This window comes from Podarcis melisellensis (genome assembly GCF_964234715.1).
Source record: "Podarcis melisellensis genome assembly, chromosome: W".
Lineage (NCBI taxonomy): Eukaryota > Metazoa > Chordata > Lepidosauria > Squamata > Lacertidae > Podarcis > Podarcis melisellensis.
The window spans coordinates 31,869,435-31,897,066 of NC_138535.1; the positions used below are offsets into that span (position 1 = coordinate 31,869,435).

The window sequence follows — 27,632 nt, forward strand, 5'->3', positions numbered from 1 at the left end:
TTATTACCAAACTTAAAACCATGGAGAGACCTGGTCTGAACAAAGACATTGGATTCTTATCTCATTATACATGACAAAGCCATTTTTCACCTTCTCACCCCTTGCTTTTTCCTGTAAGACCTATTGCAGTCGTTAAGAGTCGTCAACAGGCTCATCACAGCTATCACCCATTCCCACCACCCTTCTGAGTAATACCCCTCCCCACCTTCTCACTATATAGAAGGGTCTGGTGACTTCTGTTTCAGTGTATCTGAAGAAGTGTGCATGCACACGAAAGCTCATACCAAGAACTAACTTAGTTGGTCTTTAAGGTGCTACTGGAAGGAATTTTGTTTTGTTTTGACTATGGCAGACCAACACGGCTACCTATCTGTATGTTGCTTTAAGTGTATACTCTATATTTGACATTCTTCAGATTGTTTTATTTATGTTTTAATATGCTGTAAACTGCTTTGATTTTTTTCTTGAAAATATAAAGCGCTATAGAAATGAAATAAATAATAATAATAATAATAATAACAATAATGTTCATTGAAATGTTGTGTCCAAAGACTGCAGCCGATGAAGAGATCACCCCTCCCTCAATTTTCTATCAGATTATTTAGATTTGGTAAATAATTCTTATTGCTATTCTTATTGTATTGATTATTATAATTGATTTATGTAGTTCTGACGGTTTAGCTGCCTTGAGCATGAAAATAGAAAGGCAGGATACAAACCTAATCTAATAAAGAGCCCTCCTCCTCCTCCTCCTCCTCCTGAGCCTGGGGCAGGACCGTAGCCTGAGAGAGAGAGGGTTGCACAGTTCCCTGATTCTTTTGGAGGAATTCCACACCACGCATTTAAAGCTCTTACACCACTTGAAAGAGTCCAGGCTTTCCCTCAAGAATCCTGGGAACTGTAGTTTGCCAAGGGTGCTGAGAGATGTTAGATCTGTAGCAAACAGAGGTTCCCAGGATGTGTTGGGTGAATCTGTGACTCTTAGTGCAATGCTTCTTGAAATGTGTGGTTGTGACCATTGCCCTCATAACAGCACTGGGGTTCGGATTGTAGTGTGTGTGTGTGTGTGTGTGTGTTGCAGAATGGTTTAATTAGCTCATTCTCCTCCTAGCACATCGTCTTCATTCAACTCTGGCTGTTGAATGAATGCTTTCTTATAATCATTCTTATGTTTAAGTGGGCTTTGGCCTCCTTCCAGACAGCAGCTTGAAAGGGAAGCAGAGGAAAGCTCAAATGATGACAGAAGGCAGGGGCATCCCACAACCAAGAGTTTTGGTTTGGATGTGACACTTTGAGACTTCCCCAAGCCATCCCGAAGCCCCCATTTCACTCTGGTCCATCTGAGTATCTCCTTTCCACCCATGCCTCCCCTCCCCCCCAAATATTCACAATTAAGAAATCAGAAAACAACCCCCACCTCTCTTTCGTCAGAACTAGATGGAATGATCAGGCATAGCACCTCCTGCAGAGAGGATAAAACCAAAATGTTTCCAAGGGACACATTTATCAAGCAAGATATCTGCCCATAGCTCAGTCAGTAGAGTGTGAGACTCTGCATCTCAGGGTCGTGGATTGGAGCCCCACGTTGGGCAAAATATTCCTGCATTGCAGGGGGTGGACTAGATGACTCTTGTGGTCCCTTCCAACTCTACAATTCCATGATATACTGTGAGGAGTAGTCTGAAGTGAAGGCAGAAGACAGGAGTTGATCATCATGTGAGCTGCGCACAGGTGGGCTGAAGCGAGCTGCTGACCAGTCCTGTGGAGCCTCCTTTTATTGAGACAAATATGCAAGCTAGGCAGATACATTTTGGCCTGTGACCTTTACACACCTTTGGTCCCGAGATCGTGGGGTGGTAGAAAGTTATTTTGGCACCTGTTTCCACCGCGTCATTTTCCCCTTGCACAGTGTATGACGAAGGAGACAAAAGGTCTCAGGGACAAAGGTTACAGACAGGACACCGCAGACTGCTGAGACCGCAAAAGGTCAGACAGAGGGAACGATGTTCCAGACAGCCATGACTTTGTCTGTGAGGGGGAGTATGCTACGCACCCCAGGGTCACGCGTGCAGGCAGACTGTGGCTGCCTGCTGGTGGGGAGTGTGCTCCCTCCGGACCCCACTGCCCACTCCGCGATTATCCCTACAGTAGTCAACTGAGTTTTACTCAAAATCAACACAGCCACGTAATTTGTGCCCATCAATTTAAATAGGTCTGCTGTGGAAAGGACTGATGTTGACTAAAACCCTGATGTTTTCTGATTATTTTACAGAGCGTTTCCCTCAATACCAAAAAATGGAAGCAGAGACAATTTACTGAATTTCAAAACCACCAAAGCTTTATTGAATGAACGAATCAGTTTATTACAGCCACAAACCAGAATATGGACTTCTACAGAGATAGAGAACATGAAGAAGAAGAAGAAGAAGAAGAAGAAGAAGAAGAAGAAGAAGAAGAAGAAGAAGAAGAAGAAGAAGAAGAAGAAGAAGAAGAAGAAGAAGAAGAAGAAGAGGAGCAGTTTGGATTTGATATCCCGCTTTATCACTACCCTAAGGAGTCTCAAAGCGGCTAACATTCTCCTTTCCCTTCCTCCCCCACAACAAACAGGTGAGTGGGGCTGAGAGACTTCAGAGAAGTGTGACTGGCCCAAGGTCAGCCAGCAGCTGCATGTGGAGGAGCGGAGACGCGAAGCCGGTTCCCCAGATTACGAGACTACCGCTCTTAACCACTACACCACACTGGCTCTCATATATATGTAGGTTAAAATCAAAATCTATAAGCTAGAACACAGTAAAGAATACAGATGTGAAACTATTAAAATGTGTAGTTTAAGACCTTAACCGCTAATTTAAAATATGCATGTCAATGCTTTATTATAATTAAGGCAGGTAAAATAATTATTACTCTTAATAGTAGTCATTGCTATGAGGCTTCTTGAAGCAATTCAGAATACAATCAACATTAGCAGAACACTTTCCTTTACAAGGGCAACTTAAAAAGCAGCAATTTAAAAGCAATAAAAAAGTAATATTGCATAGGAAAGAATTCTAAAACAACAGCAACAAGACACAATGAAACAGCAAGCAACAATTGCCACTCCATCATCGCTGAGCCTTGAAACTTGTGTCTTCTCCCCATAATCGAAACTGACATCAAGTCTTATGTCATCTGGAAGAGAATGAAGGAGAAGAGAGATGAATTTCTGCCACCTTTACTGATTCACCAAATTGACCTGGCCCCCATTTACAAGGAGGCTTCCAGGGCTGGGGTTCTATTTATGGATCCTGCCTTTGGTGGCAACGACTCCTTCCAAGCCTGCAGTTTGGCCATCTTTGTGCTGTGGCAGGATTGCACAGCCACATGACCCAGGAGGTCTGCATCAAGCAAGGATGCTGCAGCTACTGAGTGGGCTCTCCTTAGTCTGGAAAGTGCGACTGAGGGAAGCGGCTGGCTCAGGGGGCGTGACCAGCCCTATTTATCCTTGGCGTGGCCGGGGATCTCCCTCTTTTGCCCGACTTGGTTTTTCGCCGGGGGGGGGGGGGGTGTTGCGAGTTGACGTGCATCAGCAGGACTCCCCCTACTGGTGGTTAACCCTTCCCGGACCTCAAGCGGACGGGCTGAAGCCGGATAGTCGGTTAGGACCAATGCCTAAGCCAATACCACTCATCACCTGTAACCAATAAAGTTGTGGCCATATTTAGCCCATTGACCTGAAATAATTGTGGCATGTGTCTTTATTTCCACAGGCCCCAAACGGCTCTCCACAGGAACACAGTGGTGCATCTCATGTATTGGGGGGGGGGATTCCAACACTCCCCCCACCCCCATCCCCAGCAAAGGAAAGATAAGGGAAGCATTTCCAGCATTTAAAAGAGCCCTCAGCACAATGCTGTTAGGACAGCAGCCCTGCCTGGAGAGCGAAGGGGGCTGCTAGGAAGGTCGTCAAAGCATCAAGGCATAGATGAGCCAAAGAATGCAATGAAAACTCTCTTAGAGTCAGAGTGACTGACAGGAAGACTGACAGAACCCCTGTCTGTTGCAGTTGATGGCTGAAGAGTTGAGAAACGGAGAAGGGGTAGAGAGAGGGGGGGGGGGTATAGTGGCTAGAATTCTGGACTAGGAGGACCTGGGAGATCCGAGCGCAAATCCCCACTCAGTCATGAAGTGCACTGTTTGATGTTGGGTCCAGTCACTCTCATCCTAGCCTGCCTAACAGGTTTGTTGTGAGGGGAGAAACAGGGGGAAAGGCAAGCCATCAATGCCACCTTGAACTGCTTGGATGAAAAGTGGGCTACGAATGTAATAAAAAGCACCCCCAAATAATGATCATGGAAGGTCTAGTCCAACCCCCTGCAATGCAGGAATCTGCAGCTGTACCTTCTGGGAATCGGGCCTGCAACCTTGGTGCTATCTGCAGCTCCCTCTAACCAGCTGAGCTGCAATGAGATTGGAGGGAGAATGGGAAGGCGGGTGGGAAGAGAAGTTAAGCTGTTCAGGAAGGGGTTAAATTCCATGGGGATGCTGGCCGTGTGGGGGACCCCAAGCCCTCGCCCCAGAAGATTAAAAGAAAGAAGCAGAAGACATCCTACTTACAGATTCACGATGCTGGCCATCTCTTCAGCTGAAATCCCCTCCTGTTTAAACTCAACTGCTTTAAAATGCTCACACAACACTAACTGTGAACCTTGCCTCCAACCCTATTGCTACTCCTCTCTGTCTAAAGTATACAGGAAAATAGGTGCACAAAATATACAGAGGAAAATGAAATGATAAAGTGAAAGCATTTGCTGAAATACAGTAGAGAACTCACGCCTCCCGAGTTGAGGGAGGCCTTGCTTTGCATGCAGGAGATCCCAGGTTCAGTCCAGGATCTCCACTAGACAGGGCTGGGACTGCCCCTGTCTGAAAACCCTGCAGCGCTGCTGCCAGTCAGTGTAGGCAGTGCTAGGCTAGATTGACTCTGTCAAGTGCAACTTCCTATGAATGCTCCTCTTATACGATTTCTCGAGACACAAGCAAGCTACCTTATCAACGAGTTGTGAGAGTTCATTCATGACTTTTAACAAACAGCAGAAACCATTTTATTATTTCTATGTGAGTACAGAAATCCTGAATATGAAAGGAAGGAAACCTCCTGCCTCTGCAATAAAGGCAGCTGCACTGCTAGGTGAGCTGTCCCGATGCCAACTGAAACAGACCCTCCAAAGGTGAAAAGGGAATTTTGAGCATCTGAGCACAACTGGGCCGTCTTCTGCGTTAACGTGAAGTGCAGGAAGTGATTGCCTTGAGCAGGGGTAGGCAAGCGAAGGCCCGGGGGCCGGACAGTCCGGGAATCAATGTGTTTTTCCATGAGCAGAATGTGTCCTTTCATTTAAAATGCATCTCTGGGTTCTTGGTGGGGCATAGGAATTCGTTCATTTTCTCTCTCCAAAATATAGTCCAGCCCCCCACATGCTGTGAGGGACGGTGGACCAGCCCACGGCTGAAAAAGGGTGCTGACCTCTGGCCCTTGCTGATTCTACTGAGTCCATCAGTAGATTGTTGTGAAGTGACCTGGCATTTTTAATGAAGTGCAATATAGGCTTGTCTTACATCTTTAACAACAACAACAACACAGTAAATTGCACAGAAGAATTCCATGTTGCCTGTGGGAGCGGCTGGGTAGACCTCTTTGCAGCTGCATGATCCATGCATTTGATCTATAAGCAACTGGTCAATCTTCATAATTGGCTCTGGCTTCGTGTAGGAGATTGAACGCATTCTTCTAGTTCTCAGCCCTGTATTCCACCCCACCCCCCTCCTCCTATACTCGGACGGTGCCGACTACTCATCTCTACAGAGTGAAATGTTTATGAGTCCTGCAGATCTAGTCTCAGACGTCAAAGCTCTACCCCAAAGACGGGGGAGCCTGTGACCTTCTAGAGCATACATTTCTTTGGACTGCTATATGCTGAAGTGAACAAATGTTTTGTCTGAAACCCTTGAGAGCTTCTGTGGGCCGCCCTAGAGACCACTGGGCTAGAGGGATCATGGGGATGACTTGTTCCACAACAGCAGATGGCATGCAGAAATTTAAACTGTAGCAAAGGGAGGTAAACTGTCTAGCTAGCATGCACTCCTCTTAGCCAAAGCCCCAAGAATTGCAAGCGTGGAGCCACACAAACACGCCTGATCTCGACACTGTCTTGGGGGAAACTCCTGATGCTGGAAAATTCATGTGCTCAATTTCTGCTCATTGAGACAGGAGCCAAAGAAAGCACACGCAGAGTAGGGGAGCTCATAAAAAAGGTTTCTTTGGGAGGGGGTGGGTTGAGGTTTGCTCCCATGTGAAAGCGAAAGAGCAGGCTTTCACAGAGAAAGGAGCAGAGTAAGGCGGAACCTACTGGGACCCGTGCTTTCCAGGCACGCTGACGGGAGGGATGAGTCCAGCATTGCATTGTTGGGTCGTATTTCCAGTGACAACTATTTATGACAGAGGTTTACAGAAAATTGATCTAAACCCTCTGCTTGTAAGAGGCTATGGGCATTTGAAGAAGCCCATCATAATCTTTACATGAAATGTATCTTTAGAACACCGGTGGCGTCATGTCCCCATTTGTTGCCTTAGTTTCTCCATCAATGCACCACCCACAATTTGCCATCATATTGGCATCAGGTGTTCTCCAGGCCAGTGAATGTCAGCAACCCCTTCTTCTCAAGCTGCTTCCCCAGTTTCATCCAAAATAGAAAGAAATGCCATTTGGTGGCCCAGTGAGAAGCTTTGGGAAGTAATGAAATACATTTCTGAAAGTTACTTATGGATGCACAAGGTCACCACATCTTTGCTTAAGGTGAATGGAAAGGAACATTTCCCCAGGCGGCACACCACTGTCCCCGAATCTCGTCCGCTGCTTGGTCATTTCAACAGATTGTGTGTACATTTCAGAAAGCTTCCCCTTGCCTACAAATGAAGTGCATGATTTTTCAAAAACTTATTAATGCCCCGTGCTTTTACTTCTGGTGTGGTAAAAAATGGCAGAATCTGGCTATCATTTAAAGCAGTGTAAGACGCTGGTTTACGTTTCCCCTCACATTTGGTGACTAGGTAGGGATATGCAGTTTTGTGTTTTGTTTTTTGAAGAGTTGCTAAGGAGTCCTGCTGTTTCCGAGTTTTATTTTGGGGGTTGTTGTTGTTTTTGTTTACAAAAAGGTAGTCCAGTTGTAACCCTTTTCTAGGTACAATTCTGTACATTCTGGTACTACCTGTTCACTCATGGTCCCTCCAAATCCCTTTGTTTCTTTTAGCAATGTGCCCTTGTGTATCTGCACAAGCTTTTCAAAGCCTGCTACCTTTGCTTACAGAATTTCTCCTGAGGGGCGCTTTGAACATGTCCCGTAATACATGTGGATAAAAGGAATCGCCTTTGTTAATTTCAAAAGCCATTTTATTTCTTCCATGATTTTCCTCTCTTGTTAATTTATTTTGTAAAAGCAAGTGGGGTTTAGTCACCAAAGAGGTGGAGTCTGTGGTTTTGCTCAATAGGTCATGGTCATTTCAAGAGCCATAGGGCCTGAGATGGTTCCAGCTCTAATTTACGTGTAAGATTAGGAGTCCAAGAATGTGGAATCAGTACTGCAGAAGGTCAGTTCTGACATACTTCCCCCCTAAATAGTGGGTGAAGTCCTTTTGGAAAGGACTCAAAGGTTTCAAAGTGTCAAGTTTTGCTGTACTGAAGGACTGTCCATATCTAATCTATTAGAACACTGAACCCTCCTCCCCACTCCAGGAATTTTGCTATCCAGTTGCTCATCTCATTTCCATGGAGGACATTCCGAGAAAGAAAAGTGGGATTGAATTTGGATAATAAAAGTTTCCAGTCGAGTAGATTTATATATTTTAGTGAAGGTAAGCAACTTAAAATGACCCCAGACCCAGTAAAACTCATTACAAAGAGAAGAGAAACAACATTTAAAAGCAGATACAAATAATGAGGCATTATTCTTTTCTTAAGAAGCCAGCAAAATTTCATCTTTCCTGTTTTATTTTAAGCATGCTTTTTATTCAAGTGTTTAACAAACAACAAGATGGTAAGCTGCTGACTATAGGCAGACCATCCTTTCTCAAGGGCCATTCCAAATGGGATGAGGTACATCCTGGATAGCATGAAGAACAATCCAGCCCTGGGGTGCATAACGTGAGGTCGAGGAATGCCACAATGGAGAGAAGCCCCTCACCAAGAGAGCTGGCACAAGGGCTGAGAATTGTATCCCGCCTGCTTTCCACAGTAGCATTCCTACTACCCTTCTCCTGATTTGGGGCAATGGGAGAGTCAAATCATTCCCCGCGTCTTCTAGTGGCGAGTCTCAGAGAGCCGCTTTGCTAGGGATAGACAGACAATGGTTGGGAACACTTGGGTTCTTCTGAGCCGCTCTAAGGAAGACCGTATGCTGGATGTCCCACCCGCTGCGCTCCACCAAGGTGCCACTATACTCACAGCAGGAGCTCGTAACAGCGAGTCGGTAGCTAAGATATAAATCAATTGGGACGTTTGGAACCTGCACACCCCAAAACTGGTACTGGATTCCAGCCCACACCCATCCTTTCAATGGTACCGTCCCCCTCAGCTCACCTGGTGGCAGGCATTCTTGAAGAGGTGGTCCACCAAAAGCCAGATCTCCTTGGCCGCTCAGTGGAGTCATCACCATCCTGGGGTACGATATCCAGAAACTGCTTCTCCTGGAGGTCCAATGACAAGGGGGACTGGCATGAGAGCCTGACAGAATGTGTGCCTGTATGCATTCTTTCCTTGCTCCAGCTGGGTGGACAAGTCTTGCCCTCTGAGGCCACAACTAGGGCTGGGCGATAGCTGGCTTTCAACACGGTGATATATCACTAGCTAAACATTGCAATACACCAATATATCACGATGTCTGAAATAAGATGGAGCTATGTAGAGGCATTGGCTGGCTTCACGGTTTCCCCCGCATTGTGATTTCGGCTGCCCCCTGCAGGAGGGCAGGGGAAAGCTGAACCGGCAGAGTCCACAGGGGCTGCAGGAATCTAAAGAAGCATTGTCTGGCTTCACAGTTTCCCCCCACATGGTGTTTTTTGCATAGTACACACACACACATCATGATTCGCAATATATTGCCAGGTCAGAAATTATGAAACCAGTCTCACTATCTAGACTTCAAGCTGATTTGAAAATATATCGCCCGGCCCTAGCCACAGCAAGCATCTCAAGTGGGGAAACAAAAAACTAATTGCTCGCACCCCAAATCCAAGCTCCCCCTCCCCTATTAATATGCAGCTAGTAATCCTCCCACTCCGGATGTGCAGTTCACCCAAAAGCTTACTGAATATGCAGCTGTGGACATGAGGTTTGGCTAACATTTTATTTAAATTGTTGGAACCTGCCCTGGGACCTTAGGGTGAAGGGCAGGAAATAAGTAACAAAAACAGCAACAGAACATGGATGGGCCTTCATAGGTTGATGGGCTGCAGCCCCAGCCAGCATGATGAGATGAGGGGGTCACATGTTCACCACCCCTTGTCTAGAGCACGTTGCAGAGGCAGGGGTAGAAACTGAGCAACAGCTGGAGCCCCAGCCCACGACTTTGTCTGGGCAATGCAGCACACAGCAGCTGGTGAACAATGCCTCCGGCCTCCTTCCCATCTTCCTCTCCAGGAATGTTCAGGGTGGTTATTTCTATCTCAAGCTACCACATTCAAGAGAAAGAGAAAGAGAGGAGGGGGAGCAAGAGAGCTTTAGGAGCACAGCAGTGGCAAGCAGCCCATCACTGAAAGGAGTTGGCAAGGATGGAGAATTTGATCCCCTCATCCCCAGGGCAGCTGTTGATTAGGACCCAGTTCATCCCCCTCCCCCCCCCCGCCAATACTCCCCGCCCCTGGAGAGAGAGAGAGAGAGAGAGAGAGAGAGAGAGAGGAGAGGAGAGGAGAGAGAGTATTGGTGTGGGGAATGACACATGCTTAGTGCAAGAGTAGCTGGTGCATGCTAAAGAACACAGGAGCCTCGCTGGGTTAGATCAGCATTCTGTTCCCACAATGGCCAACCACATGCCCTTGGGAGTCCATAGGGACACGGGGACAAGAGCACTCTGTCCATCATGTTCCCCAGAAACTGGTAATCAAAAGCATGTGGTTTGTGATAATAGTGGCAAGAAATAGCCCTGACCGGAGCCACTGATCAACATATCCTCCATGATTCTAAATGTCTACAGCTGTCCAAATTGACAGTCACCACGGTCTCCTTGTGGCTAGGATAATACACCCAAGTTGATCTGATTTCGAGAGGAGTGACATTTCCCTGAGCCACCCCAAAGCAGCCACTACCGCTTCCCAAATGCCAGTGCTCAGGTGGTGAGAGTAAGCCAGAGTGGCACAGCCTGTGCAGCAGTTGCTGAGCACAGAGACAAGGAGAAAACTGGCTCTTGGGGCCAGAGGGGGCTGGCGCCTGCATCATGAGACTGGGCTTTCTGCCTCCCGTGCTGCCAATCGCAAGCGGACCCAGAGTCAAGCAGCGATGGCAAATTCTGGTTTCGTCTCCGTTCTCCTCTGCCGAGTTCTACAAGGGCCACGTTGAGACTAGGGGAGAGACCAAAGCAGAGAGCTAGAGCCACCACCTGGACTGGATTTGAGTCAGAAGGCAGGCAGGTGCGGGTACCTGAGAGGAAAGTCCAGTTGGTGGGGTAGTGCCTGGTTTGCCCTAAGGGACCAGCTGCCACTGCATGGAGCAGCTGCTGATCGTTGACAAGGGCAACTCCATTTACGTGCCTTCGAGGCACATGCACACTGCCGCAGAGCTGGAAGGGGCACTGGAAGGGGCAAAAATGTCGTCCCCCCCCCCAAGAGCACAAAAGCGTCAAAGCGGCATGGAAACAGCATCTCGACTCCCTCCCAGGAGCTTTGGCACCGACCTTTCAGACCTGTGGAGAGTTGGAGCAAGGAGTTTTGCAGGGAGGCTGCTGGTTTTCAAAAGGCCTTTCAAAAGGGCTTCCGGAAGTTTAGAGGGTGTTTGCAGGCTTTTCCAATGCTGTCCCCAATATACGCAATTTCATTTAAACGCACAGTACCTCGGAACGCAACCCCCGTGTAAACCTGCTTTGAGCCCGCTACAAGAACATCTAGAGGATAGCAAACCAACTGTTACCTTTTCTAGGAAGCCGTCTTCTCCCTGAGATCAGAGGAGGAAGGCAAGAGCAACAGACAACCAAGGGTGTTAATGGCACAGGCCCTGAGAAGAGTAAGAAACAGCCCGTTGGCTGAACAGAATCTGGGCAGATGGCAGGGAAATGCACACGGTTCAGTGGCCCTGCGAAAGGGCAGGTGGGAGGACCAGAACCTGGGATGACTCAGTCAAGGCAAACAAAGGGCATGAACAGCACACAGGAAGCGGATGCACAGCTACAGAAGCTGAAGCTGAATGCAGCGGAGGACCCCCAGCCCCCACATTGCTGAGTGGAAGAGCAGCTGTTTTCCAAGCAGGCAAGCAGAGTGGGAAGGGTAGACATCCAGCACATGAACCTGCCAGGTAAATCAACCCCTTTCCCTACCAGGTCAATAAGTCTGGTGACGGGAACTCCGCCAAGCGGCTGCCTCATCCAGCACAAGGCTTCCAAGGAGGTCCCGAAGCAGCTTGGTAGGTAGCTCCCACCGATGGTGAGGAAATAGTCCTTGCCAGGGTCAAGGTGAAGGACAAAGATAGCCTCAATCTTCTCTTCCTTGCTGACGTACACATCCAGGGAAATGTCCACCGTCTCACCTAAAACGGGAGGAGGTCAGGTAGATACACTCTTGGGCACAGCCAAGTTGGCTTGTCTGTAAATTAAAAGTGAAGACGGTGAAGAATTGAACAGAAGGACACAATAGGAGGCTGCTGGATCAGGCCAACGGCCCATCTAGTACAGCGTCCTGTTCTCACAGGTGTATGGGGCAAACCTTAACTTCAAGTATTAGGAGAAGAAGCGACTCAGTTCCCACCCCCACCCCACTTTCCTCTCTAGTCCTCCAAAGCAGCAGCTGCACAGAAGATGGTGACAGGATACTGGGGGGTGAGAGAAAGTGATCCTAACAAAAGAATATCAAAAGGGAAAGGATTTTTGCGCCCCCAATGTAACTTTCTTTTTTAGTTTACATTTCATTGAGTTTTTAAAGGTTTGGCTAGTTCTATATGTTCCCCAAGATATTTTTGTGCCTCCACAACATAAAAATACGATTATTTTTTTTAAAATGTAATTTTTGGACGGACTGCTCTCACTGGTTCCCTGCGATGCCAAAAGGTGTTTGGGGACCCTCCAGCATTGCTTGGCTTCAATTCATTTGTCTGTGTGTCTTTGTTTAAAGCTGGTCACACACACTTTTACACTTTGGGCTCAGCTGCTTTGACGTGTGGCCCTTGGAGGCTTGAGCATGGGGCAATGCAGCCCACAAATGTTAAGCCTCCCCTGGTCTACCAAACTCCCAAGGTTTGAGGGAGGAGGGTTGGGAAGAGGAGGGGAAAAGGAAGGCCTTCCCTAGATGAGCCTTGGGGTCCCTTTCCAACTCTACAGTTCTCTGATTCCAGAGAGAGACGCACTGGGCTCCAAGTATCCCTCGCAGGGCTCAGCGCGAAGCCATGGCTTCCAATACTGGCTGTCACTGAGCTTGGGGATAAAGGAGAAGTGGAGGGTGACCTGCCCGTTGTTTGTGATCTGGAACCTCTCCTTCTGCAGCTGCCGGAACTTCACATTCTCAAACGGAAACTGCAGAGCAAAACGGGGGGGGGGGGGGGGAGGAAAGAGAGTGTTTGCCTTCAGCAGAGGCAAGGAAACGTGCTCCAGGGGGGAGTTTGTCCTTGGCCCCGGCCTCTCATTTAGGGGACTGCACATGCAACAGGTCCACGTGGGGCTCTCCAGATATTGCTGCACTTGCCACTGGCCATGTTGGCTGGGGATGATGGGAGTTGTAGTCCAGCATCTGGAGGGCACCACGCTGGCGACCCCTGGAGTCTTTGCCTGCAAGGAAGAGGAAGAGGCTGCCGCTCAGTGGAAGGGCATCTGCCTTGCATGCAAAGGTCCCAGGTTCTATCCCCAGCATCTTCAGGTAGGGCTGGGAGAGATCCCCCGGAAATCCTGGGGAACCGCTCAAGACTGAGCTAGATGGGCCAAGGGCTTCTTTCCCCCCTGGTCTTTTTGCAGCAAACCCTCTTTAAGGGGTTGGAGAGGATCCTATTCGTCCTTACCTCCCTCCAGGGAGGGAAGGAATTCGTTCTCCATCCTGTCCATCAACTGAACAATATCCTCAATCACTTTCCGGTACCGTCGGTCATCCACAACCTTCACCTATCGGGGGGGGGGCAGAGCACATTTGTTGGGGCTATGGACTAAAAAGGGGGGGCATGAGTTAAGAGCAGAAAGGCCTGATGCACCCCCTGTTCCCAGCCCTGAAAGAGGCAAGTACTGTAACTCTGAGAGCTTCCCCAGGATGGCAGCAGCTGTGACTTCCAGAGCCAATGGGCTGAAGCCCAATGCTCCAAGCCAAGTACCACAGAAGCTCCATTGCATGAATGGAGCCAACGGTTAAGGTATACAGTTCAGCCCATGTGGTCTGCCATGCCTGCAGGAGCAGCGTGTACTCAGAACAGTGGAGAATGGAAGCCTAGGGATTTAACAGAGCCAAAACCTGCCCACTCCTTGCACCGGAAGTCATTGGCCAAGGAGGAGCTCTGTGGAAAGGGGCCTGGTTGTTGGTCAGGGCCTGCCCAGATTCGAGGAGGTGCCACGTAGCAGGCAACTAAAAAGCCTGAATAGACGATAGCCCTGGCCAGGGCAGGTGTTACCCTGTGAGGAAGAGGAAGCTGGCGGGCTTGTGGTCGCTCCTTTTCAATTCCATGTGGCTTCGGTAGCTGAGCTGATTCACGCTGCCTCCTCGCCAGAGGATTGGCTCACACCATGCTGGCACACGGCACTTCCCACTGCAAGGAGACAGTTGGACTGGCTGAGGCAACACACAAGGCTCACACAGTCAAACTTTGGCTCCACACACGGCCTGTGATCTTGACCACGGTCAAGAGCTGGAGATGATGGGGCTTGGGAGTCCAACCTCTGAAGGGGCGGACCTTGCAGGTGTGCAGGCATTTTGCCTCATGGAGAGAGTTGTCAGGAAATCAAAAGCTGCCTTCTACCAGGTCAGAATGATTTTCTGACCTCCCCCAGTTTGGATTCCTACATTGCAGGGGGTTGGACGAGATGACCCTCGTGATCCCTTCCAACCCCACAATTCATTAATTAAGTCTCCTCTGGCTGGCAGCAGCTCTCTGTGGCCCAATCCTTTTTCAGGTGGAGGTGCCTTTCAACTTGAGACTCTGCATACAAAGCATATGGCACACCACCAAATGATGATCCTTCCCCAAAGCAAGGGGCCCCGTTATTCTTGTTCAGACACTATTTTTTCAGTGATCCAAAAGACCCTTTCTGGCACCTGAAATGCTGCCCAAAGGAGCCTGCCGTTTTCCGGCTTCGTCACTACATGTTCCGCCTGTCCTTTTGATTTCCCCATTACCACAGCAAGAGCAATGAAACTAGCAGGCCTAGGTGGCTTCTGACAGTTGTCAAGAACCACAAGAATATGCCACATCCTGGATGGTGAGGCTCAATGGCTACTAGCCATAATGGCCAGAGAACATACTCCACCAAGAGAAGCAGTATGGCTTGGAGGAGGGGAGCGTGCTGTTGCACCCAGGTCCTGTTTGTGGGCTCCCCGAGAGGCATCTCATTGGCCAATGTGAGAACAGGATGCTGGGCCAGATGGACCAATGGCCTGATCCAGCAGGGCTGCTCTCATGCTCTTATGCCCTGGCAGACTCATCTTGAGAGAGCACCAAGTCTCATTCCCAGACTTCCTTGACACAAACAGGATTCTCTGCTTAAACACGCCATGAAACAGGATGCTGATTATCAGGACAAATGTGGGGGAAAGGCTGCTTGTGGAAAAGGAGCCAAAACATTTCCAGAGACTTTGAGCAGGGATGGCTTGAGGAAGACAACATATCACAGCCTTGCATTTCACAACTCGCCTAGCAGCCTTTGGCAACCGGGAATTCCATGCAAGCAAAGTGAGCAGGTGAAGGAGAGCTGGATCTCTCTCTTCCTCCGTGGCTTGGTGTCCATTCTGGCTGCAGAGGAAAGGAAGTCCGTCCAGCCCTCAACTCTAGCCCTCCTCCAACAGCTTGCTTAGCAGAAAGCCATGTTTAAAATATATGTTTTACTAGCCTGCTCAGGAGGATGGAAAGGCAGGACACTACTAGCATCTCAGCAGACTAGGAAAAACAAACAAGCCTTGCAGAAGAATGATTGAGAGGACTTACTTACAAAGGCTCAACTATCAAGCAGGATCTGTTTTAGAGTCGAATTTGTACGTCGGGATGAACTTGTTCTCTCCCTCTGTGAAATCAGCAAAAGCTGTCTTTTGGGTACGCTGAATGTTTAGCTAAAGCCAAAAAGAAATTGCTTATCAGCAGAGAAGCAGAAGACCCCCTGTTGCCTGACAATGGAGTCTATTAACAGCCACTGTTGTGCTGGAAGACCAAGGTGAAGTACTAGTAGGTTAAAGGTAAAGGTAAAGGGACCTCTGACCATTAGGTCCAGTCGTGACCGACTCTGGGGTTGCGGCGCTCATCTCGCGTTATTGGCCGAGGGAGCCGGCGTACAGCTTCCGGGTCATGTGGCCAGCATGACTAAGCCGCTTCTGGTGAACCAGAACAGCACACAGAAACAGCGTTTACCTTCCCGCCAGAGCGGTACCTATTGATCTACTTGCACTTGGACGTGCTTTCAAACTGCTAGGTTGGCAGGAGCAGGGACAGAGCAAGGGGAGCTCACCCCGTCGCGGGGATTCGAACCGCTGACCTTCTGATCGGCAAGCCCTAGGCTCTGTGGTTTAACCCACAGCGCCACCCGCGTCCCTACTAGTAGGTTAGCCAAGTGCAAAAAAGGGGTATACCTGCTGAGATCCTATCTTATACCCAATTCTTAAAGGTACAGGATGCTTGTGCATTTTTGCCCCATGTCATCTTAAATTACTTTGCTGCATCACACGACAGGAAAATCCTCTAACTCAGGAGTAGCAGACACGTGGCCCTCACAATGCTGCAGAACTACAATTCCCATCATCCCTGATTACTGGCCATGATGGCTGGAGCCAACAGGAACTGCAGCTCAGTAACATCCGGCAGACCACAGGTTAGCTATACCTCCAATAGACAATGTTATATGTACCAATAATCCATACAAACTGTTAACAACCACCAGAATACACCCCCGACACTATGAGCAACTGCAAAACCACCCTTTTGCATCCTACGTTGGCTCCCAGGACGTTTCTGAGCACAATTCTCAGTGTTGGCGCCAACCTTTAAAGCCCTAAATGGCCTCAGCCCTGAAAGAGTGTCTCCATCCCCATTGTTCAGCCCAGGCATCAGGGTCCAGCACCGAGGGCCTTCTGGCCTTTTCCTCACTGTGAGAAGCGAAGTTACAGGGAACCAGGCAGAGGGCCTTCTGAGTAGTGGCACCTGCCCTGTGGGACACCCTCCCGTCAGATGTCAAGGAGATAAGTAACTATACAGCCTTTAGGGAAGTTTTTAATGTTTTATGATGGTTTTGCATATGTTGGAAGTCCCCCCCTTGCCTTCCTTGCAGCATCCTTCTCAAAGGGCTAAGGCACGACTACGCTCACAGAGTTTAAATCCACCGTAAGGTGCAGCAATCAGGCCTGTTTCAACACAAAATACCAATGCTCCTTATGCCAAGTGGGAGAAAGGTCGTCAACATGATGAACACACAAACCTTGGAGAGAAAAATGTAAAACAAAAAGCACCAGCAATTTAATTGGACTTAATGGAAGTCTCTGCTGATAAGAACATGTGAGCAACGCAGATTTTCCAGACAGATGCAAAACCTAGAGCAGGAAACCTTAGACCTTTCGATATTGCTGGACAGCAGCTATGCTGGGGCTGATGGGAGTCCAACAACATCTGGAGCGTGTGCTGAGCTAGGAAAGCCCTCTAACTGGGAAACGGCAGAGCAGTCCTACTTATTCCAAGGCAACCCTCCAACTTAATTGGGACTTGCTTCTAATTCAGGTTGCACAAACCGGCAACCTTAAAAAGCATTTGTAGAAGTCGCAGTCATCCTATGTTATAGCTACACTTTGCTCCTAACTGCCTGAAAGTGGTTTCTCTAGCCTAGGCTGGGGTATCCCAGACAAAGGAAATAAACAGGGCAATATCCTAAACCACCACATATAACACAAAGATGTCTCTCACCTGGTCGTAGGTCAGAAGTCTCTGAAGCTCATTTTTAGTGATCAGATGACAATGCTGGAAAAAAGCAAAGCAACCACAGCTACAGGCTAGCTCACGGGGTCGGGGGTCGGGAGGCAGCCTGCTGCCACTTCCTGCAATATGTAGTAAGACTGATAACTAGGATTGGGCAGTATGATCATATTAGGCTAGTGCTCTGTGAACTAGACTGGCTCTTGAACTGCTTCCAGGCCCAATTCAGAGCATCCCTTTTGGCCTTTCAAGTGTTTCAAGGTTTGGGGAAAGGGTACCAGAAGAAGGCCCACTTATGTTTGCACTGCCTCTCCACTGACTAGAATCCCTTTCCCAGGGAACTCCTGCTCTTTCAAGCATGGCAGGGCCTTTTCAGTCATGGCACCCGACCTTTCAGAATAATCTCCCAAAGAGGTTCACCTGGCCCCTGCTTTGATGTCCTTTCAGCAAAGACTTTTAGAATTTCCCCTGGTTCTTGAATTCATGGGCAGGGCGCTTGTGGCCCTCCAAACCCTGCTGTAGTACACAGGAACATGGGAAGCGACCTTATATTGAGGCAGACCATTGACCCATCAAGCTCAGGACGGACTACATGGACTGGCAGCAGCTTTCAGGCAGAGTTCATGCCCAGCCCTAGCTGCACACACTGGTGACTGAGCCGGGAACCTTCTCCATGCAAAATGGCCGCTCTGCTTTCGCGTTACTGCCCTTAACAAACTGCAACTCCCACCCCGATCACTGGAGAAGTTGCCCACATTTGCTATAATCTCATCTAATACATCTCTGCCACTCGGTTTATGTTGCTCTCTCCTGGCTGCTCTAGTAGAAACCTTAGTGGTGCAGCTGCAGCAGCAGGGATCGCCGACACTGCACCCTCCTGGTGTTGCTGAAGTGGAACTCTCATGAGCCCGTCAGCAAGGCCAATTCTTAGCAATTATGGGAATTTTGGTCAATCAACATTTGGAGAGCACAATGCTGCCTGCCATAAAGAAGGCTGATCACCGAAGAATTGATGCTTTTGAATTCTGGTGCCGGAGGAGACTCTTGAGAGTCCCAAGGACTGCAAGAAGATCAAACCTCTCCATTCTGAAGGAAATCAGCCCTGAGTGCTCACTGGAAGGACAGATCCTGAAGCTGAGGCTCCAAGACTTTGGCCACCTCATGAGTGGCCAATGGATCCAAACTACAAGAAAGAAGATTCCACCTAAACATTAGGAAGAACTTCCTGACAGTAAGAGCTGTTCGACAGTGGAATTTGCTGCCAAGGAGTGTGGTGGAGTCTCCTTCTTTGGAGGTCTTTAAGCAGAGGCTTGACAACCATATGTCAGGAGTGCTCTGATGGTCTTTCCTGCTTGGCAGGGGGTTGGACTCGATGGCCCTTGTGGTCTCTTCCAACTCTATGATTCTATGAGAAGAGAAGACTCCCTGGAAAAGACTCTGATGGATGAATGTATTGCCAAAAATGTTATTTTTGTTTCAGTCATTGCAAATTCTGGACAAGATGGACTGTTTCAAGAAGTGGCAGAAAGACATTTCTAGATTTGTCTGGCAGGGCAAGAAGCCCAGAATAAAATTTAAAATACTAACTGACGCAAAGGAAAGAGGTGGATTTGCCCTGCCAGACCTTAAACTTTACTATGAATCAGCAGCATTCTGCTGGTTGAGAGATTGGCTGCTTCTTGAGAACACAGACATTTTGGACTTAGAAGGTTTCAACAATGTTTTTGGGTGGCATGCATATTTGTGGTACGACAAGGTTAAAGCACATAAAGCATTTAAAAACCATATTGTCAGGAAAGCATTGTTTAATGTCTGGATAAGATACAAAGACTTACTGGAAAATAAAACCCCAAGGTGGTTGTCACCAATGGAAGCAAAGGCTCAGAAAAAACTCAATATGGAGGCCAAATGGCCGCAATATTGGGAAATATTGGAACAAGAAGGAGACAAATTGAAATTGCAGAGTTTTGAGAAATTAAAAGATAAAGTGCGAGACTGGCTTCATTATTACCAAATAAGAGAGGCCTATAATTTGGACAAAAAAATTGGCTTCCAGGTGGAAAAATCAAAATTGGAAACAGAACTGTTAGATCCCAAAACTAAGATACTTTCAAGAATGTATAACTTGCTGTTAAAATGGAATACGCAGGATGAAATGGTTAAATCTGCTATGATTAAATGGGCACAAGACATTGGTCATAACATTATGTTTGCTGACTGGGAACAATTGTGGACCACCGGTATGAAATTTATGGCATGGCATGTAATGCATTGAGAGAGAATATTATGAAAATGATATACAGGTGGTACATGACACCAGTCAAGCTTGCAAAAATATATCATTTGCCCGACAATAAATGTTGGAAATGTAAAGAAAATGAAGGTACATTCTTTCACCTTTGGTGGACGTGCCCAAAGATTAAGGCCTTCTGGGAGATGATCTATAATGAAATGAAAAAGGTATTTAAATATACCTTCCTGAAGAAACCAGAGGCCTTCCTCCTGGGCATAGTCGGCCAATTGGTGCCAAAGAAGGATAGAGCTTTTTTCATGTATGCAACAACAGCAGCAAGAATACTTATTGCAAAGTATTGGAAGACACAAGATTTACCCACCCTGGAAGAGTGGCAGATGAAGGTGATGGACTATATGGAATTGGCGGAAATGACTGGCAGAATCCGAGACCTGGGAGAAGAGTTGGTGGAAGAAGACTGGAAGAAATTTAAAGACTATTTGCAGAAACACTGTAAAATTAACGAATGTTAAAATGATGTTGGATTGAAAATAAGTGGCATTAGCAACAAAGTTATTAAGAATATGCAAAAATGAATTGATAATGGTTGGAAATAAAGAGTTATAATATGTTAAGATATAGAGATAAGACAATGAATGAGGGTAAGGATTTGCTGATTTGATTATGTAAAGGGGATACAAAAAGGGGAGGTGAGAGGAGGTCAAGGAAACAAGCAAATGAGTTTAAAGTTATAAAAAACAGATTTGTTTTTATTTTTTTCTTATTTTCTTTTTGTCTTTTGTCTTTTGTATGTTGTATTTTTATTTTTATTTTTTCATGTATTTTTGTACTTATGTTTTTGTAAAACTTTAATAATTATTTCTTTAAAAAAGAGAAAAGACTCTGATGTTGGGAAAGAAGGAGGGCACAAGGAGAAGGGGACGACAGAGGACGAGATGGTGGGACAGTGTTCTCGAAGCTACCAGCATGAGTTTGACCAAACTGCGGGAGGCAGTGGAAGACAGGAGGGCCTGGCGTGCTCTGGTCCACGGGGTCATGAAGAGTCAGACACGACTAAACAACTAAACAACAACAAATGCTGCCTACCCTGAGCTACACACAGGCAGGAAAGTTACAGAAACGTGACTCAATTTGCTTCTCCAGATAGCGGAGACCAGCAAGTTACATCAGCCAAGGCTCTCTCCCTCCAAGCCCTCGAAACGCACTCGTGTTTCATGATTGTCAGCTGCGGCAGACCCTGGTCAGGGGGCAGGAAGCTCATCTGGGCACAGATATCCTTGTAATCCTGGTTTCGGCGCTCAAAGTCTTCCACGTGGGCAGCAAGGTGGGAATTGACCATGCAGAAGCTGGTATTGTTGCAGATAAGCCTCACGGCCACACACCCCTTGTTACCCTGCAGGGGCGGAGCAAAGATGGCTGTTAGTGAGCAAGCAGGAAAGAGGGGGAACTGGTTGGCAGAGATTAGAAAAACAGACAGACAGACAGAAAGATCGACGTAGGGAATTCCGCTGTCAGGGTCTACTCCCCATCTTCCCCATGATGCCTGTGGCCACTGTCTCCCTCATCACTTCCTTGATGCGGCTGAGCTGGTCCTTCCTGACAAAGATGAGCACCAGCTGCACCTAGAAGATGCAAGGTACTGGGATGTCTACCAGCTCTGTTCATTGCTTGCTGTCCTGGGCCGGCTGGATGCAGATAGGAGTGGCAGGTGGCACCAACTGGGGATCCCCCAAGGGAAGAAGGCTCAGAGCCAGGGAACTGGTGGGGGGTCGTCCGAGGGAGAAGAGGGAGCAGACTGTGAGCAAGAGGAGGTGTTGGAAACTGAAGAGGCAGGAGGGCAGGAAGATTCTGTGGCAAACAGCAGCCCAGAATCCGAGGCAGAAGTGGAGGCTGGAGGCGGGGGTCAAGAGGCAGAGATCAGGCAGGCTGCTGAAGAAGCCAGGGGGTCTCCCCATCCTGCTGCGATCAGCTCCCCTCCCTGCTGGTCTCCCAGAACACAGAGAAATTAAGAGGAGGGAGCAAAGACAGGCAAGGTGTCAGAGTCTCAGGATGCTTGGGAAGGACCAGGGGGAGGAGGAGACTTCAGAGAGTGGTGGGAGGGTAGCAACCTTCAGCCTTCACAACTACCTCACTGGGGCAAGACCTGTTGGGAAAGGTTTCTGTGATCACGAGGCCTGCACGGTTTGGGTTTCTTTGAATAAAGAATGTTGGCTTCTTTTGAATAAAACTCCACTGACACCAGGTGTTTTTTCTTGCTGACCTCCTCCTCCTCCTCCTCCTCCTCCTCCTCCTCACTCCAGCTCCTGACAGCTGTCTGGCTGCTGAAGAAATGGGTGGGGTTGGACTTACTTTCTTGTACTTGGATTTGGAACGCAAAGCCTTTTCCACAGCTGTCAGCCACTCTTGCTCCTTTGTCGAGTCCAAGTAGAAGAAAGCCTCTGTGCTCAGGTCCAGCTCCTGGAACCGAATGCCCAAGTGCCAAAGAGAAGGATGTGGAAGTGCAGGAATAGGACTCCAATCGGAACAGACGTGCTGGTCAAATATGCAAAGACAACAGGAGTGTGCAAGGGCAGGCAAGATCAGGACCAAGAACAAACAAGTAATACCAGCCACTTCTTCCTCAGCTTAGCTATTCGGGGCGCCAAAGGAGCTTTGCTAATGAAAGAAAAAAAGCTTTTCCCTTGTATTTTTTAAGATGTGTCAGCCAGCCTGATATCTAAGCACTATCCCAGTAGCCACAGGCAACCAGAAATTCTTTGAAGGCAAGTGAGTTGGTTGATCTCTCCATTCTTCCTTCACCTGGCAACCTGGTTTCCAGGCTGGCTTTCCGGGAGCAGAAAACCACCTCTCAGATCTGTTGTGCCAAGCTTGTTTGCTAGAAGATTACCCCGTAACACCCTTGTCCTCTTTGCAAACCTCCTAAAAGGCTAGCCTTCTGTGTTTCCATGCTGGCCATGAAGGAATGGGCATTCCCGACTCTGAAAACAGCACAGAAATACAGCCTGTCTAGTAAAGGGGTAAAAAGAGCAAGCTAAACAGCCTCTGTAAAACAGCAGCATCTGAAGCTGCTAACCACATACTGATAAACATATCATAAAAGGAGACATGAAAAACAAATGGCCACTGGGTACTACTAACAGTGGGACACGGGTGGCGCTGTGGGTTAAACCACAGAGCCTAGCACTTGCAGATCAGAAGGCCGGCGGTTCGAATCTCCGTGACGGGGTGAGCTCCCGTTGCTCGGTCCCTGCTCCTGCCAACCTAGCAGTTCAAAAGCACGTCCAAGTGCAAGTAGATCAATAGGTGCCGCTCCGGCGGGAAGGTAAACGGCATTTCCGTGTGCTGCTCTGGTTCACCAGAAGCGGCTTAGTCCTGCTGGCCACATGACCCAGAAGCTGCACACCAGCTCCCTCGGCCAGTAAAGCGAGATGAGCGCCGCAACCCCAGAGTCGGTCACGACTGGACCTAATGGTCAGGGGTCCCTTTAACTTTACCTTACTACTAACAGTACGAGGAAATAACCAAAGCAAAAACTCAAAAACTTTGTTTGAAGTAGTAAGCTTAGCATTATAAGGATGACCCACACCAAGTGTTGGGGGGGGGTGTCACACCTCCCTTTCCTCCAGCACAGCTTTTAGGAGGAGTTCCAAAGGTTTTGCTTCAGTTTTGGATTAACTGCATCTTGTCACAATGTCTGAAGCTGCACAAACCGCTTCATTTGAACCATGGCTCCTTGAAACAAGCCCATTTCCAATCGTGGGTTTACAAAGCTGGTCAAATGAACCACCTTAGGATCTGGACACACCAAACTGTGGTTAATTTAAAATCCAAGTGGAAGCTTCCCAATAGGCTTGGGGTGGGGGAGAGGTGTGCAAACCTGGAGGAGAGGCTGCCGTCCTGCTCATAATATGAAGCCACGGTTCAGTATGTGGCACCAAGGGAAATTGCCCACCACAACTAATACTTTCAATTACCCACCCATGTGGCCTGAGTGAACAGGACAGACTTTGCCTGGCACCCAACAATAAAGCTGTCATGTAGATGTCGCTTTCTCCAGCCCCAACTCTGATACAGGTTATAATAATAATAATAATAATTTATTATTTATACCCCGCCCATCTGGCTGAGTTTCCCCAGCCACTCTGGGCGGCTCCCAATCAGTGTTAAAAACAGTACAGCATTACATATTAAAAACTTCCCTGAACAGGGCTGCCTTAAGATGTCTTCTGAACGTCAGGTAATTCTTTATCTCTTTGACATCTGATGGGAGGGCGTTCCACAGGGCGGGCGCCACTACCGAGAAGGCCCTCTGTCTGGTTCCCTGTAGCCTCACTTCTCGCAATGAGGGAACCGCCAGAAGGCCCTCGGCGCTGGATCTCAGTGTCCGGGCTGAACGATGGGGGTGGAGACGCTCCTTCAGGTATACAGGACCGAGGCCGTTTAGGGCTTTAAAGGTCAGCACCAACACTTTGAATCATGCTCGGAAACGTACTGGGAGCCAATGCAGATCTCTCAGAACCGGTGTTATATGGTCCCGGTGGCCACTCCCAGTCACCAGTCTAGCTGCCGCATTCTGGATTAATTGCAGTTTCCGGGTCACCTTCAAAGGTAGCCCCACGTAGAGCGCGTTGCAGTAGTCCAAGCATGAGATAACTAGAGCATGCACCACTCTGGCGAGACAGTCCGCGGGGAGGTAGGGTCTTAGCCTGCGTACCAGTTGGAGCTGGTAGACAGCTGCCCTGGACACAGAGTTAATCTGCGCCTCCATGGACAGCTGTGAGTCCAAAATGACTCCCAGGCTGCGCACCTGGTCCTTCAGGGGCACAGTTACCCCATTCAGGACCAGGGAATCCTCCACACCTGCCCGCCTCCTGTCCCCCAAAAACAGTACTTCTGTCTTGTCAGGATTCAACCTCAATCTGTTAGCCGCCATCCAACCTCCAACCGCCTCCAGGCACTCACACAGGACCTTCACCGCCTTCACTGGTTCTGATTTAAAGGAGAGGTAGAGCTGGGTGTCATCTGCATACTGATGAACACCCAGTCCAAACCCCCTGATGATCTCTCCCAGCGGCTTCATATAGATATTAAAAAGCATGGGGGAGAGGACAGAACCCTGAGGCACCCCACAAGTGAGAGCCCAGGGGTCTGAACACTCATCCCCCACCACCACTTTCTGAACACGGCCCAGGAGGAAGGAGCGGAACCACTGTATGACAGTGCCCCCAGCTCCCAGCCCCTCTAGACGGTCCAGAAGGATGTTATGGTCGATGGTGTCAAAGGCCGCTGAGAGATCCAGCAGAACTAGGAAACAGCTCTCACCTTTGTCCCTAGCCCGCCGGAGATCATCAACCAGCGCGACCAAGGCAGTTTCAGTCCCATGGTGAGGCCTGAATCCCGATTGGAAGGGATCCAAATGGTCCGTTTCCTCCAGGCGTGCTTGGAGTTGTTCAGCAACCACCCGCTCAATCACCTTGCCCAAGAATGGCAGATTTGAGACTGGGCGATAGTTGGCCATTCACCACCCCGCAGAGCCCATCGCCCAGCCCTTCCCGGCTCGCTTTTATCAGCCAGGATGGGCAAGGATCAGGGAGACAGGTGGTCGGTTTCACTCGTCCAAGCAGCCTGTCCACATCCTCGGAGGTAACAGATTGGAATTGATCCCATGTAACAGGACCAGACAGAACTCTAGCACTCTCCCGCCCTGGCCCTGCTCCCACGGTGGAGTCTAGCTCCTTCTGAATCTGAGCGATTTTATTCGCAAAAAACTTTGCAAAAGCATTGCAGGAGGTCTTGGGGTCCCTACCAGGCCCCGGTGGTACAGGTGGTTCTGATAGATTGCGAACCACCTGAAAAAGTCTCCTGCTGCTGTTTTCTGCAGATGCAATGGAGGCGGCGAAGAAGGCCCTCTTCGCCGTCGCCATTGCCACTTGGTAGGCTCGACGTTGAGCTCTAACCCGTGTCCGGTCTGATTCAGAATGAGTTTTCCGCCACCGGCGCTCTAGCCGTCTCAACGATTGTTTCATCACCCTCAGCTCCGGGGAAAACCACGGGGCTGTCCGGGCTCCATGCAATCGGAGAGGGCGCTTCGGAGCCAGACAGTCAATAGCCCTGGTTAACTCCGCATTCCAGCGTGCCACCAGGGAATCAGCTGAAAGGCCATCAACTTGGGATAAAGCATCCCCTACCACTCTCTGGAAGCCAATTGGATCCCTTAAGTGGCGGGGGCGGACCATCCGAATCGGTCCCACCTCCCTGCGTAGGGGAAGGGTTGCGGAGAAGTCCAGTTGCACCAGGAAGTGATCTGACCATGGCACTTCTTTTGTTTCGCTTTTAGTTAATGTCAGATCACCAACATCCGTAGAGGTAAACACCAAGTCTAAGGCATGTCCGTGGCTATGAGTTGGGCCAGACTTATTCAGGGACAGCCCCATGGAGGCCATGCTTTCCACGGAGTCCGGAGCGGCCCCTTGTAAGGTCGTGTCGGCATGGATGTTAAAATCCCCCAGGACAACCAAGCTAGGTGTCTCCAGGAGCATATCCGCCACGACCTGAAGCAGCTCGGGCAGGGAATCCTTGGTGCAGCGGGGAGGTCGGTACACCAGTAGGAATCCTGTACTGCCCCTATTGCCCAACTTCCAGAACATACACTCAGAAAACTGGGTCTTCCCAATAGGACGCCTGGTGCAGACTAATGACTTCCTAAAAATCACTGCAACCCCCCCCCCCCACATGACCTGGGTTGCTGTGCGTAAGAGAAACCTGGTGGGCAAGCAGCGGCAAGGACAGGCCCATCTGCTTCATCCAACCAGGTCTCTGTCACACATGCCAGATCAAATCCTCCATCCACAATCAGGTCGTGGATGGCAGTGGTTTTATTCATCATTGACCTGGCATTGCACAGCAACACTTTCAGGTCATGTGGGTTTCCCTTGCTGATTACTGTATCCTTCCGGTCAGGACCAGACCTGGAGGCAGGGATAGTCCTCAAACAACGACTAAGCCTGCCTCCTCGGTAATGACATGGTCTGGTCTTAGCATAACTCCTCCTCCTGCCCGTGATCACTGAGATCGGGTGTCCCAATACATCTCCCCCTGTGGAACCTGCCCCACCCAATCTATTGGCTGAGGCCCACTCCCAGGCAGCCATGACCCTTCCCCTTAAAAGGCAAAATACAAACTATATAATAATTTAACAGAATAATAATAATAAGAAAACAAAACAGAACAGAACAAAACAAAACAAAGCAAGAAACAATAGCCCTGACTAAATGCTTATCCCACCCCAAGCAAAAATAAAGTAATGAAATAATATAATATTATATAAAAAAAACAACCACCATTTAAAGTGCTGCAAATTAAAAGCGATTAAAACATTTAAAACCATTGTGTCCATTGCTGCCGGTAGCTGCTCTAAACTGTAGTGGTAGTGCAGGCCCCGCCACCTAGGCCGGATGGAGTTGGCAGGAGAGGGAGCAGTCCTCCCAACACTCACGCAAGCAGCAGCAGCAGCAGCCGTGTCCCGGAAGCCTCTCTCAGGCCTCTTATGCTGTGGTGGTTCCACTGGTCTTTGCACTTTGGCATGATCTGAGCTGAAATTCTGGGTGTTGACATATTCCTTCTCTCTCTTGGCGAGGACGTGCTGGATGAGTCCCTCTCTCTGTCCGGACTGCGGATGTGTGGAAGGCACAAAGAGCTGGCGCATAGTGTGGGTCATTGGGGTTGCTTCTTGCTCATGCTCTCCTTGTCACGGATACGCCTCAGGGAGATGAGAACACAACTCAAGTAGTCCTTCAAAGCAAGGAGGCGGGAGGGCACAGTACACCTCTAAGGCAACTTACAGCCTGCTTGGTGGCAGCGGTGGGGGTGGAGGCTCCCCATTTGCTGATTCTGCAGGTTTCTTTCCTTCTCCATGAAGTTATCCTCGAATCCCAGAATTCCCGAGAGAGGAAAAGACTTCTGAGGTTAGAGAGGCTTGTCGCCGGAAATCACCCCCCCCCCCTCCATTAACACGTGTAACGCACAAGCACCACACTCACACATGCACGCATCTCCCCTCCCTGACCCTA

The 27,632-nt window shown here is 48.8% G+C and overlaps 1 pseudogene across 1 annotated transcript; it reads right to left on the reverse strand.

Moving 5' to 3' along the window:
- Positions 1-8,600: 8,600 nt before the first annotated feature.
- Positions 8,601-27,570, reverse strand: LOC309361282 (inositol polyphosphate 5-phosphatase OCRL-like; annotated as a pseudogene). Its single transcript has 14 exons — positions 27,556-27,570; positions 27,405-27,522; positions 27,128-27,322; positions 21,913-22,095; positions 21,086-21,185; positions 20,729-20,979; positions 17,301-17,354; positions 15,363-15,466; positions 13,818-13,952; positions 13,210-13,320; positions 12,576-12,741; positions 11,554-11,762; positions 11,151-11,174; positions 8,601-8,716 (listed from the first exon to the last, which is right to left on the reverse strand). The product of its transcript is annotated as an inositol polyphosphate 5-phosphatase OCRL-like (transcript).
- Between the last annotated feature and the right edge of the window lie 62 nt (positions 27,571-27,632).